We start from the raw sequence: 13,510 nt of genomic DNA on the forward strand, positions 1-13,510 counted from the left end.
TCTCCTAGCCAGTGTCTTGGAGATTATGCCCACCTCCCAAATCAGGGGTGGCACAGTCCCCCGACAGAAGGGCCTGAGCAGGGGACAGGCAGGTTTTGCCCTTCCCAGATGGGAACTGCCTCAGGCTCCTGCTTCAGCACCGGCTGTGAGGGCTCAGGGTGGAGGACTCCGCGCTTCTCCTACCAGTTCAGGGGAACGTTTCTTCACGTGAGCAGAGACGCAGGGTGGGAAGGAGATTCCCAGCAGCCTGGAGGTGGAGCTCAGTGATCACCAGGAGACAAGAAGAAAAGCTGCCTCGGCAGGAGGAGCCCTGCAAGGTCCCAGATCAGACCAGACACAGTGGGGCAGTCAGCAGAGTGGCCGTCTGCAGAGTGAGTTCAGTTAAAATCAATTTCTATTAAAGCTTTGGCTAATTTGGTTTGCAATTTCTCTCAGCTGGAACGGGTGTGCAATACCTAGAGGGCCTCCTGGCTGGAGGCCTGGAAGGACCCGGGAAGTGATGTCCCTGCCTCCCCAAGGTGGGGTGGAGGCCCGTGTCTTACCCAGGGACAGATGAGCTCAGTACTGCCCCCGGTAGCCACGGGGCAGGACTAACAAGTCCCTGAGACAGTGTCTGTTCCCATCCTCTGGTCCTAATTGAAGGCCTGAGAACCTGCTATGGACAGGCCCATGGAGTATGGACCCTCTGGTCCTTGGCTTCCCTCAGAGGGAGGTTCCTACTCAATGTGTGTAAGCAGAGGCTCAGAGAGGGTCAGTGACTTGCCACCAGCCACACGGTCTCAGTATCTGTCCCCCATGCTGTGTCCACATCCAAATCCTGACACTTGTAAATGTGACCGTATTTGGTGTCTGCAGAGGTGATTCAGATATCAAGATATGATCACCCTGGACTGAAGGTGGACCCCCATCCAATGACTCGGGTCACAAGAGGAAGGAGAGATGCTTCAAGACCAGGAGGTGCCAGGGGCTGGGGGAGCCAGGGGAAGACAGGCAGAGGCCAGGCAGGGCTGCCGGAAGAGGAAAAGGACCTCCTCAGAGCCCAGGTCCAGCGGCACTCCACATCAGGGCCAGGCCGGCTCAGCCTGCCTCTGCCACTGACCGGGCAAGAGGAGGAGAGCAGGGACAAGGCCTCATGTCCCATGGTCCCTCAGAGCACCCGGCTGTGACCCAGGCTGTCTGGAAAGACCTGAGCCCTGACTCCAGCACCTCCGGCCTGCGCTGGGGCTCTGGTGCCCTTCTGCCCACTCCAGGTCCAGCCCCAATCAGGTAGGCCGTGGCAGCCTCCTTCCATTCTGCCAGGGCTGCGTCAGTATCCCCAAAGGGACAGGGGCCTCTGAAGGTGACATCACACTACCAGGGTACACGGAGCCCTGGCAGTGGGCCCAGCCCACACTACTGGTGCCCCTCAGGCTGCTCCTACTGCCTCTGTTTCTGTGGGTTCTAGGCCAGTGTCCCCCAGTGGCCTGCAGGCTGCCACCCACTCTCAAGCCAGGCCCAGGCCCTTCCAGGAAGTCTTCCCTGTTCCCAGGCGCCCTGTACCCAGCTCCCAGCCCCAGGCCCAGCCGAGAGCTCCCCTCCCTCCACGTGCTCCTTCCTCCGCCAACTCAGGGACCTCTTCTTCCTCGGGTCCCAGCAGTGAACCAGGAGCTGGCCTGGAGAGCGTGCCCCCTGGTGGGTGTGGCCAGGGCGGGGCACAAAGCGAATGTCCTCCACGGAGATCGAGGACACCAGGGGATGTGCACCCTCCTGAGCTCAGGCCAGTGACCACACCAGGACTGGTCCTCCCAACTGGGGACAGTCAGGGCTGGCGGGGCCCCTCACAGTGCTGGGGGGCCGGGATCCTACGCCTTCTGGGTGCCTCCTGCGCTGTCTTTGGTGCCTGACAGGGTGGTGAGAACCAGCAGCCACTCGGGTCATCTGACTCATCCAAGTGTTGTTAGCTTCTAATTATAATTAAATCTTTGATGAGCTGTTTCTTATCTTCTTAATTAAAATCATTATGATTAATGGAGTGGATGGCACGAACTGGGACGGACCAGGAAGGCGCTGTGGTGGCCAGACTGGGTTCCCAAGAGCTGGGCCCATTGTCATGGCTACAGGGAGTTTCGGGTCACCCTCAGGCACTCGGAGCTGGTCCAGGCCCTGAGGAAGGGAGGGGTGGAGGAGCATCTGCTCAGCAGCCTCAGGCTTCAGACCGGGGCTCTGATCCAGACAGGAAGTGTGAGGAGAGGCTCTGGCAGGGGACAGCAGAGGACACCCACCTCTGCCCTGGGCATGGTAGCCCCTGGGCCTTGCACATGTTGGTCTCAGCCCTTAGTGACTGGACCCATGTGACCACACAGTGCTCCCAGTTTGCAAAGCCCTGGCTGAAAACGTCCCTCCCCACAGAGTGCTGGGCTGCTGCTGAGAGTGGCCAGTCCTGGAGGTGGGGCTGGCTCCCCAGGGGCCATGAGCCGGTCAGCAAGAGCACAGAGCCGGGCCTTCGCAGGCCACCACCAGGACCCTGGCCTTGCAGAGCGGGGAACACCCACGTGAGGCCTGAGTCTCCCTCTGAGAGAGAAGGGTGGGCGGCCTGAGTCGGCTTCATGAGGTCACTGATCCCAGATGGAGAGCCACCTGACACAGGAAGCAAAGGTCCACCTAGCCCTCTGCCACTCGGGTTCTCCCAAGAGCAGCCCCTCTGAGTCACCGTCTGGGGCCAGCTGACCCTCTGAGGCTGAGGTTTGTTTAATCACTCCGCCACAGAGACTCCGGCGAGCCGGGGTCCTCTCCTCTGGGCGCTGGCTGGCCACAGCCCTGCTGGTCTTCAGGGTCCAGCGGCCAGCCCCTGGGCCTCTCCCGGCCCTCGGCGGGGGTGGGGGTGGGCGGGGCTGAGGGCTTGTGCTCGCCACACTTTTCAGGGGAGAGGGGTGCAGCGAGGTGCTGCCGGGACCTGCTCTGGGCCTCAGGATCCTGTGGCCAGCCCCATCCCCCGTGCTCACGGTGGACAGGCGGGCAGGAATGGGGCCCAGCGCGGTGGCCGGAACGGTGGCCTCTGGAGCCAAGGCTCCGCTCCAGCCCCGCCGGGGGCGCACCTGCGGGCCGTCCCTCTCCGCCTCCTCTCCGCGGAGCGCCTTCGGGGCAGAGGCGGGGTCTCCGAGCGTTCTCAGGAGCCGGGCCACGTCCCCCACTAGACCGACTCTCCCAGGGGACCCCCCCAGGGCCACAGGGCAGTGGGGAGGGGTGTCTTCTGATTGGCCAGCCTGGGACAGGGCAGTATGATTGACAGGAGGGCCCGCCCCTTCCCGCCCCGCGCTGGGTCTGGGGGCCAGGTCCCGGGCGCCGGACGTGGGGCGCGTTTCCAGGGTGAGGCCCTGGACCCCGCCAACCCGCGCAGGGGACGCGGCCTCCTTCTCTTGCCCCCGCAGGGCCCTCCCCACCTGGCGGGTCGGGGGCGACGACCCTCCACCGCTGCAGGCTGTCCGAGTCTGAGCCTCGGGAGGCAGATGCCAGAGGACCCGGGAGTCCGAGGCCGCGGTGCGCCAGCGGTGGGGGAGGCCGAGGAGGAGGGCCGCGGGCAGCTGGAGGCCGCGGAAACAAGAGTCCTTCTCACCCCGGACCCGCCTTTCTGGCTGGGCCTCAACTCGCACACCAAACGAGACAGTAGATGCATTTACTCAGCGGCACAGTAATGGGCCCAGCCCGCCCGCAGGTCAGGGGAGCGAGCAGGACCCGCAGCTCGGCTGGTTCCTGGCAGGGAGCTGGTTGTCTTTCAGACCTGGGGGCTGCCTGAAGTCACAGAGTTGGGATCACAGGCACCTCGGGGGCTTGCATTCCTGAGTCCTCCTATGTGAGGACATATCCACCCCCCCAGACTGGGTCACAGTCCGTGAGACCCGGGACAGAGGCACCGCTGAGCTGGGCCTGGGCTTAGGACCTGCGAGCTCTGAGACAGCACTAAAGTGTGGCTCCTTGTGACCCAGAATAGTCACAGACAATGTGTGCATGTGGCTCTTGAAAGGAAAGTGACCACAACACTCGGAGTGACCAAAAGATCTTTATTGCAGCAGTGCAACAAAGAGAAAAGAAGGAAGGAAAGAGAGAGAGAGAGAGAGAGAGAGAGGGAAGAGATGAACAGGGAGAGATCAAAAACAAGAGAGAGACGGAGAGCGCGCGCAAGAAAGATAAAGAGCAAGAGAGAGAGAGCAAGAGAGAAAGAGCAAGAGAGAGGGGCCTGGCAGGAGGGAGTTTTTATAGCCCAAATCTAATGGGGCCTCTGGGTCTGCATGCTGCCATGTTGGCCCAAGTGGGGTTGAGTGCTCAACCTTGAGCGGGACTTGACACAAACAGGTGATAAAGGACCAGATAGAGGGGGGTTTGAGTGTGTGGGCTATCTTGCGGCCAACATCTGTTCAGCCTGCTCTGCACCCAACAGCTCTGGCATCCCACTTGCAGGTGGGACCTGGCTCTGCCCTTGCTGGTTGACCCACCTTCCTCTGTCCTCTGCCCTTAGCTGGGAATCGTGGCAGCGTGGCCTGGGTGGTGTGGAGGACAAATGGCAAGTCCGTGGACAGTTCCACTCAGACTCAGGGCAGTGAAGCCTCGTAGCCCACTCCCTGGACACTGACCTGGGCCAGGCAGGGAGGGGTGGCAGCTGGTCTTTTCCCAGATAAGTCCAGAGACAGCGTCTTTGGAGACAAGCCCTGGGTGTTGTGCTCCAGGGTCACTCTCCCCACCAGGTGGGAGTAGGTGGCCATGGACGGCAGCTAGGGATGGAAATAGAATGGGAATGCTGTCCTTGGGGGTTCCTTCTGAGATGGGGGGTAGGTAGCAGGAGCCCTGAGGACAGGCAGAGCCCTGCATTGTAGCTCCTGGTCCCAGTGGCTGGACAGGCCCATCCCAGGGAAGCGCCCAGGGGTGGCCGGTGGTGGGACCAAGATGGCTTTCCTTCTCCCCTGCCCCAGAAGCTGGAGCAGGGCTGGCCCAGGTCCAAGCTTGGCACCAGCAGCCCTGCCCAGCAGCGCTCCTGGGGGCTTCTCACTGCCACAAAGAGCGGCTGTGGCTTACAGGGTAACTGGCCCATCCTGTGGGTGCTGAGCCCATGCTCCCTGGTGCGGGACTGACCACCTTCTAACAGGCCCGAGGAGGCATGCCGAGGGCAGTGTCAGACATCAGGTTCTGGGGAGAATGGTCCAGGGTCCATCTCCCCACTGCAGACAGGCCTGCTGTGGCGCTGCTAGATGCACAGCTTCCCCAGGTGAGCTGGTGCCTGGGCTGAGTCTGCACAGATGGACAGAGCTGCACCGGGGGGTGGGGGGGGCGACCCCCAGGTGTCCATTGGCTCAGGCAGCTCCTGCGCCTTCTCCATCTGCTCCTTAGTCTTCAGAGCCCCCTCCGCCCCCCAGCGCTCCAGGACGTGGACTCCCAGGTAGGTCCCTCTCCTCCGCGCTCCAGGGCATCTCTCCTCCTGAGTCAGCAACACACCTCTGCCCTCATTGATGCCAACAAGACAATGAAACCACATGGGATGGTTGAAGCTTCTAGAAGCTTTTACACCAGAATACAAACAAGTGAGCTGAACCCCTGATCAGTCTTGGCCTGAGGTCACGGGAGCCGCATGGGGCTAGGGCAAGGGAGGAGGGCCCAGGGGAAGGCCGAGGGGAGCCAGAGGCCTTCCTGCCTCTACCGCCCACTGCTGCGACCCACCGCCCACCCAGCCCAGCTGCAGTGCCCCCACTTCAGGCAGCTTTCCAAGGCTCCTCTGCCTCCTGCCTTGTGGTATTGCCCCTCCTGCTGTCCCCATCTCCAGTCTCATGGAGCCATGCTTCTGTGGCTGTCCACAGGGGGAGCAGCTGTCCTATCGCGGCCTTCGCAGCATAGGCCAGTAGATCAGGGGAGGGCTCTGTTGGAAGTGGCATGGGACAGTTCCTGTCCCGTGGGTTGTGCATGGCTGAGGGCAGGTGGCCACCTCCACCCTCCCTCACGTCCACTCTGGCAGTCCTGGGTTCTTGCTTATGCTGGGCTGGCACCTCCCTAAGGTCAGCATTAGCGGGAGGCCCCACCCATGGTCAAACAGGAGCCTGCAAGCCCGCAATCTTCCCGCCCTGACTGTCACCTATCGGGAAGCATGTGGTCAGGAAGCCCCGTGGATGGTCTTGAAGGAGGCCTGGGAGAAGTCATGAGACCATCCCTGGGAAGAGCACTCTAGGGAATGGGAACAGTGAGAGCCGAGGGGACACTGTGGCTGGAGCCCAGTGACCAGGGAGGGAAGAGAGGATCCCTGCAGCCAGGCCTCACTGGCCACTGTGAAGGTGACAGCTTTGATCCTGAGCTCTGGCAGGACTGGGGGCTCAGTGAGGCCTTTCCATCCTCTGTCCTGCTGGCTGCCACTCAGAGAGCAGACGCAGGTCTACACTGCAGGCCACTGAGGAGGCTCCAGGATGGTGGGATTCCGGGTGCATCCTGAGGCCGAACCAAAGGTGCTGGTGGGCTGGGTGAGCCCAGGAGAGGGGGAGTCCAGACACGGGGCTGGAGCCACAGGACGGCCGACCGTGTACTAGACAGGAAGAGGGGCTTGGACCAAGTTTGGGGTGGGGGTCCTGGGGAATCCGTTGACAGAGTTGGTTCCTGAAGGGTGAGTCCTGAGGGAAGATGACCCCCCTGCAGAGGAGGGATGGAGCCCAAGGGTCCCCAGCCTGCCTGAGCAGGTCTTTTCTTAAGAGCCACTGTCCCCTTGCCTGGGGGCAGCCAGGCAGCTGGCTAGTGTGCAGGGGCTGAGGTAGACAGACAGAGCGAAACTTCGCTCCTTGGCTGAAGTGTGTGCACATGTGTGAGCGCACCCATATATTCGGGTGCATGCAAGCACCTACGTGCATGCACACCCATAGCACACGTGTGTGCTTGCACATGTGTGCATGCCGGTGTGACTGTTGTGAGCCATGTGGAGGCCCGGCTGCAGCAGTGGTCTGAGCCCAGCTCACGCTCCCTCCAGGCTGACCTCCTCCTTCCGAGGGCCCTGTGGTGGTGAGGTCTGCCCGGCCCTGCCTGGCTGTGCTGGAGGCCTCAGCCTGACGGTCCACACAGGGACCAATCCGGGAGACTCAGGAGCTGCACACACCACCTGAGATGACCAGGCCGCTGTGCTGTTGGTCTCCCAACAGTGCCCCATCTGTGCGAGCCCGTGGTCATGACTACCTGCAGGTCTGCAGTCCCTCCCACAGCCCCCATGTCCAGCTGCTCACAGAATCTCCGGTTCCACCAACAGCTGGACACAGCTCCTCCAGTGGCACTGGCGGTGCAGAGCCCTGGGCGAGGCACAGGTGTGATTATTTTCTCATGAAAACAGTTTAAAGGAAAAGTTCCAGGGACAGCTTGGAAGGACAGAGAAAAGGGGTGCAGGGAGAGATAGGGCTGGTGCTCCCCCAATTGAACCTCGGCTCCTGGCTCAAGAGAACCTCAGGTCCTTTAACCCAGATCCCAAGTTTCTGGGCCCTGAAACCACAGCATGGACAGGGCAGAGCTGTTTGGCATTTCTAGTTCCATGAGAAGCAGTCAGGGCACCACATTAGCCCACAGCAAGTCCAGGGAGGAGCTGGCCAGGGAGCGCATGCCAGGAGGCCACTTGTCCCTGTGGACACCAAGCACACAGCCCAGGAGGTCTAAGCAAGAAATGAAAAGAACTCCTTGTTAGAAAGGATACAGAGTTGTTATGATTTTTTTTCAGGGAGGGGGTACTGGGGACTGAACCCAGGGCACTAGGCCACTGAGCCACTTCCCCCAACCTATTTTGTATTTTATTGCTTAGCACCTTGCTTTTGCTGAGGCTGGCTTTGAACTCGTGATCCTCTTGTCTCAGCCTCCCGAGCGGCTGGGATTACAGGCCTGCGCCACTGTGCCTGGCTATTTCTTAGCAGTTTATGCAACCCAGATAACAAAAAGTATTTTTAAAAAAGTTTTCCAGTAGAATTCTCAATCAGTAAGTATGGCTGTGTATACAATCTGTATTTATGTTTATCAGCTCTGTTTTCATATTTATCAGTATTAGGAGCTATATTCCTATCCACTTATCAGCATTTGATACTGTTTACCAGTACTTTGAGAGAAAAAAAAAGAAAGAAAAGAATTGAATTCAACTTGCAGAATAAACAAACAACCCAAGAGGCCAGAGATCCTGCACCTGCCCGAGGAGGCTGCGGAAGGCTCTCTCTGGCCGCGGGCTGCTGTTGGGGGCCCACGGGTGGCTCCAGCCCCAGGCCCTGCGCTCCTGGCACTGGATGCCGCCGACCAGTCGGTGCCTGTTGCTCTGGGGCTGGCCTGCCATTTGTGGTGCTGTGCATCAGGTGCCCTCGGTCCACACCCCCTGAGGGTCTAATGCCTGACATTCACCTGCCAACCCTCATGGTGGGTGCGGAGACAGGCAGAGAGTCCAGAGAGTCCCCAACGCCAATGGAGAACAGAAAGTACTTGATGAATAATGAGGTTAGACAGTTTTTAAGGAAATCACTTAGGAGAAAATATAGGAGTAAATAATTTATTCAATAAAGACACTGAAAACACACACACAAAAAGATAGATTGTCTAAAATTTTAGAAAGTCTGTGTTGCAAAAAAAAAAAAAAATCATTGAGAATGGAAAAGAAAGGCCCCAGGGAGGAGAAAGTGTCATCAGATCGCGTCTGATAAGAGACTTTTATCCAGAACATACCAAGGATCTTCATAACCCACGGTGAAAAGACAGATCACCCAGGATGCAAATGGGCGGGGCTCCAAAGAAGACCTTACAAATGTCTACTAGGCAGCTGAGAAGCGGCTCCACGTCACGGAAGGCCAATCATCTGGTGTCACAGGGTGCCACTTCAGACCCAGGAGGGTGACTACGTAGGAAGAGGGCAACAGCAGGTGTTGGACGACTTGGAGACGCACCTGCTAGGGTGCTGACGGAAGCACAGACGTTCGCCAGCAGGACTCCTCCTGTCCCACACCAGGATGGCCTGGCTGTCCATCACGTGGCAGCTCACAGGCCGTGCCACTGGACGATGGAGGGGAGTGGGCATGGACACCGGCCACGGCTTGGATGACCTGCAAAGACGGCCTGTCAGCCACACGCAGCACCGTGTCATTTACACGCACTCTCCACACAGCAGAGAGCAGACTCGGGCTTGCCTGGGGCTCGGGGAGGGGGCGGGGACGTGAGGACACGGCTTCTTGGGGGTGACAAAGATGTCCTAGAATTTGAACAGGGTGATATCTGGAAAACACTGGAACTTTGCATCCATGCTCTAGGTGGGTGGGGTGCACAGTGCGGGAACCCTACCTGGCTCGCTGGCCTGCTAACAAAGGCAGGAGCCTGCCCTGAGCCTCCAGGCGGGGTCTTGCCTTACCCCCAGGCAGGTCTTACTCCCCATCTCTGAGGGTCAGGATGCTCTGAGCAGGGACCTGTGGCCTTGGCACCCACAGGGCCCAAGAAGCTGCTGCCCCATCTCCTCCTGCGAGCTGCAGGTCCGGACTGGGGAGGCAGCACCAGAACCCAGCTGAGCAGGCCACACGCAGCCCCTGCCAAGGCCACTGCAGGGAGCCTGGTGGTGCTGCCCTTTGGCCCTGGGCCCCACATATCACCCTGCTGTCTCCTGAGCACCACCAAAGCCCCTCTGAGCCTTGACCCAAGGTGCCACCTTGTGCCATGGCACTCACTGAGTCAGCAGCGAGCAGGACGGTGGCCACCAGACCTGGCTCCTGCCACCAGAGATCTCCCCTAGGTGGACAGGAACCGAGCACTTCCCACAGACTAGGCTAGAGGGGCTTCAGAGTGCTCTGGAGCCCAGGGGAAGGGGTGGCCGGGGGAGCGGAGCAGGAGACCCTGGAGTGGACTCCCAGGTAGGGAAGTGAGGTCGAGGAGGCGTCTGAGTCATAGGGAGACGAACCTCAGCAGATGGGCTGGGGACAACTGGCAGCCACGTGGACCAAGATGAGATCGGCCCCGATCCTTCCTCACAGCGAGGCCAAGAGGCCCTTGCAAGTGCCAGACAAAAACTGGGTGCCCTCCTTTCCAACCCGGAGCACCGAGAGGCTCTGAGTGGGAGTCCACCGGAAGCCATCAAGCAAAGGTGAGTGGCTGTGCCTGGGTGGAACCAAGTGACCTCTGTGTGGCAAACACGTCACTGCTGAGGTCACCGATCAGGTGTCTGAGGCGAGTGGAAGGGTCCGGGCTGATGCCACTGAACAGGTAGTTCCTTGAAGGGAAGGAAGGGCCCAGCGATCGTGGGCAGGCAGACCAGACCCCAGCACATGAATGTGGGGGAAGAGCAAAGGTCCTGACCCTGCAAGAGGGCCCTGACCTTGCACACGGAAAACATGCAGATTCCACTTTCACTTCTCAGGTCCACCAAACCCCAAAGACTGGACCACTGATGTGCTGGCGAGACCCTGGGGACACGTGTGGGAATGCAGCTGTGAGGAACAGCTCGCCAGGCTGCAGGCGCCTGTGGCCTCCAACCCACGATGCCACCCCTCAACCTCTACCCAGGTCTCGCTGGGAAAGGTGTGCAGACCTTCGCTGAAGACCGTCCCTGGTGGTCATTCACAGTGGTGGCCAAAGCAGAGAGCTCCCGATACCCGTCAAGGGACGCTGCTGGCCCACACTCAGTCGGACCACAGGACTGTGTGGCAGTCACAGGAAGGCGAGGAGGTGTCGGGCGGAGGACTCAGTGACAAAGCAGCACCCCCCAGATGGCCGGAGCTGGACGTCTGTGCTTCCAGAATTCTCTAAAAGAACTCCCTGGGTGGCAGAGGGCACGCGGCCCAGGAACGGAAGCCAGGCCTGAGCTGCCTGCTGACTTCCATGGGCGATGCTTGCCACGGCACCATGGAACTGCTTGGCCAAAGAGGCGGCCATAAAGAATAGGAAGAAACCTGCAAGGGAGACACAGGAACAAGAAACCCAAGTGGTGGTCAAACTGGCACAGAGGCTTTTTTTTAATATTTGTTTTTGTTATAACAATATCTTCATTTTATTTTTATGTGGTGCTGAGCATCGAACCCAGTGCCTCATGCATGGTAGGCGAGCCCTCTACCTCTGAGCCCCAGCCCCAGCCCCCAAGAAGCTTTCAAACAGCTTTAAACAGCACTATGTTGAGTATCCAATCTTGTGAGATAGAGTCTAAGAACAACAACAAAAAATTATTTTTTAAAAAGTTCTCCTGAGAAAAAGTAGCTTCAGAAGGAAAGATAAGGACGTATTCTCTCTCCCATAGGGGGCACGGGGAGGCGGGCAGCCAGGCGGGCATGGCAAGAGAGCGGGCATGTCCACGAAGAATAGGAGAGACCCTTGGTGCTGAGGCTGGACCTCCAGGGCCTGTCCTCACAGCAGCTCAGGCCCCGGTCCCATGGACACCTCTGGGCAGGAGGGAGACGGGTGCCCACACTTGGCACGATCAGGGGAAATGCAACCAGGGACGATACTGGAGGGAGGAGGTCTCGGGAGGGAGAGGCAGAAGAGATCCTCACAGCTGGTAGGAACTGGAGTCTCTCTTCCTCTGACTCCCGTGGATGCCCTCCACATGCGGCCCCAGACTCTGAGGAGCAGGGAGGCTGCCAGGTCCTGCAGCTCCTGGGCCCTGTGCGGGGTGGGAGTGTGTCTCAGACGCCTGTCTCAGGTGCCCTGAGCCGCCCACACACATGTTCACAGAACCCCACCCTGACCCCAGCTTCCAGCTGTGGGGCTCAGAGCCTGGCTGTGGGACCACGGCTGCCTGCCCTGGCCCACCTCGCTGCAGCTGTGGGTCGATGCCCTGAGATCCTGCAGCCTCATGGGGAGAGTGGCAGCCCCTCCCCGACAGCAGGCTTCAGCTCCATCCCTGAAGGGCAGGAACAATGGCAGGTGCCACCGCCCCCTGGCCTGTCACTGGGAACCAGCCGCCTCCTGTCATCAGCCCTTCAGGCCTGGGACAGCCAGACCTGCCAGAGCTGCAGCCCCTAGCCCAGCACCACCCAGGCCCGGCTCTCAGCCAGCAGCCTCTGGGCCCTCTGGCTCTGGGGTCTGGCCAGGTCAGGCCCTGCTGGGACATGGGACTGAGGCCAGACCGAGTGGAGAGCCTGGGGAGGCAGGAAAGGGAATAGCCGCTGTGTGTGTCGGGGGCGTGGGCAGCTCCCCGGGGGAGGCACAGAGACAGAACAGGGATGGTGTCCCCTGGGAGGGCAGAGGTGCTGACCGGAAGCCCCAGTGAGCATCAGGAGGGAGGAAGGTATGGAGCAGGCCAGTCCCAGGGACCTTCCTGGGGACCATGGGGCTTGGATAGGTGCCACCAGCAAGGGTGCATCCCTGGGCTCTGGGCTGAGCACAGCCCCACTGCAGTGGGCTCAGGGCTGGGGAGTAAGGGGTGGGAGGTCCACACTGGCACACAAGCTCTCACCAGCCAGGCCACCCACAGGCCTGGGCAGAAGGTGCCAGTGCAGTTGGTCCTGCAGGGCAGGGTGCCTGCGGTCACTGTGGCTGGGCAGGACCAAGAGCTGGTGTCTCCCAGCGCTGCTCTCTGCAGACACGTCACTCCACACACCTGCCACCGTGTCCACGTCCTGCTTCCCATGGGAGCGCTTCCTCTGTTTTGACACATCTGATGCCATGCACCTAATGTCACCTGCAAGGAAGTCCACAGTCCCTCCAGCTGCTGTGGGGGGCCACAGTGCAAGGGGGGTCCAGTGTTGGCCACTGTGGGGCAGGAAGCTCCTGGGGGACAGTGGGAGAGGCACAGGGAGGAGCTGGGGCCAGCCTGGGGCTCCTGGAGAAGCATGTCCTCACCCTCCCGAGCCCAGGATCTGGGCAGGCCCCAGGGCTGGTGGCCAGGATGGCGAGCAGCAGGGGCTGTTTTTAGCTGTGCTCAGAGGCAGGCCACAGCTGGGATCAAGCAGGCACCGTGACCTTGTCCGGGAGTCACTAGCAAGCACCAGTCCACACCCAGGCTGGTGGGGTGATGGGCAGGGACTCCAGGTCTGGGGTGGCCTGCGGTCTCACTCCTGTCATTCCAGAGCTGGCCCCAAGCTGGGTATATGACAAGACTCTAGGGCATGGGCTCTTCAGGGGCTCAGGAGGGTGGGGGATGTGCATGCAGCCTCCGGGCCGGAGGCAGGTCTGCCTGTCCACCTGCATGTGGCACCTATAGCTAAAGTCTCCAAAGCAGCCTCCTCTTCCTTGTTCTCATCTTGCTCAGCTCACCTGCAGGTGGGTTAGGATCCACCGGGACCCGGCACGCTGCAGGTGCCTCCTGGGAGAGCAAGCTGGCCAGCCTCTGGAAATCCTGGGGATGCCAGGCTTCCTGCTCAGCACTGGCTGCTGCTTCCAGGTGGAGGCCTAGCAACCATTTCCTGGGCACCGAGAGACATGCTGGACTCATGCTGACCTCCTCGGTACAGGGCCACTGAAATCAGCCAGGATCCCTGCCAGAGAGGCCTGTCCCTGCAATGACCACATAGTGACCCCCAACTCACTGGTTCCAACAGCCCTTGTTCACAGCATGTTTACCTTCCATTCTCTCCTCTGA

The 13,510-nt window shown here is 60.3% G+C and overlaps 1 long non-coding RNA gene across 2 annotated transcripts; it reads right to left on the bottom strand.

The window, feature by feature from the left end:
* Positions 1 to 8,495: 8,495 nt before the first annotated feature.
* On the bottom strand, positions 8,496 to 13,161 carry LOC308640430. 2 transcript variants are annotated; one of them, XR_014020269.1, is made up of 4 exons: positions 12,530 to 13,161; positions 11,368 to 11,590; positions 10,526 to 10,886; positions 8,496 to 10,207 (listed from the first exon to the last, which is right to left on the bottom strand). It is a non-coding gene; the product is annotated as an uncharacterized lncRNA (long non-coding RNA). The 2 variants fall into 2 exon arrangements; XR_014020270.1 differs by having other exon boundaries at positions 11,436 to 11,590; positions 12,530 to 13,154.
* Between the last annotated feature and the right edge of the window lie 349 nt (positions 13,162 to 13,510).

Source organism: Spermophilus citellus (genome assembly GCF_964194105.1).
Source record: "Spermophilus citellus genome assembly, contig: SCAFFOLD_58, whole genome shotgun sequence".
Taxonomy (NCBI): domain Eukaryota; kingdom Metazoa; phylum Chordata; class Mammalia; order Rodentia; family Sciuridae; genus Spermophilus; species Spermophilus citellus.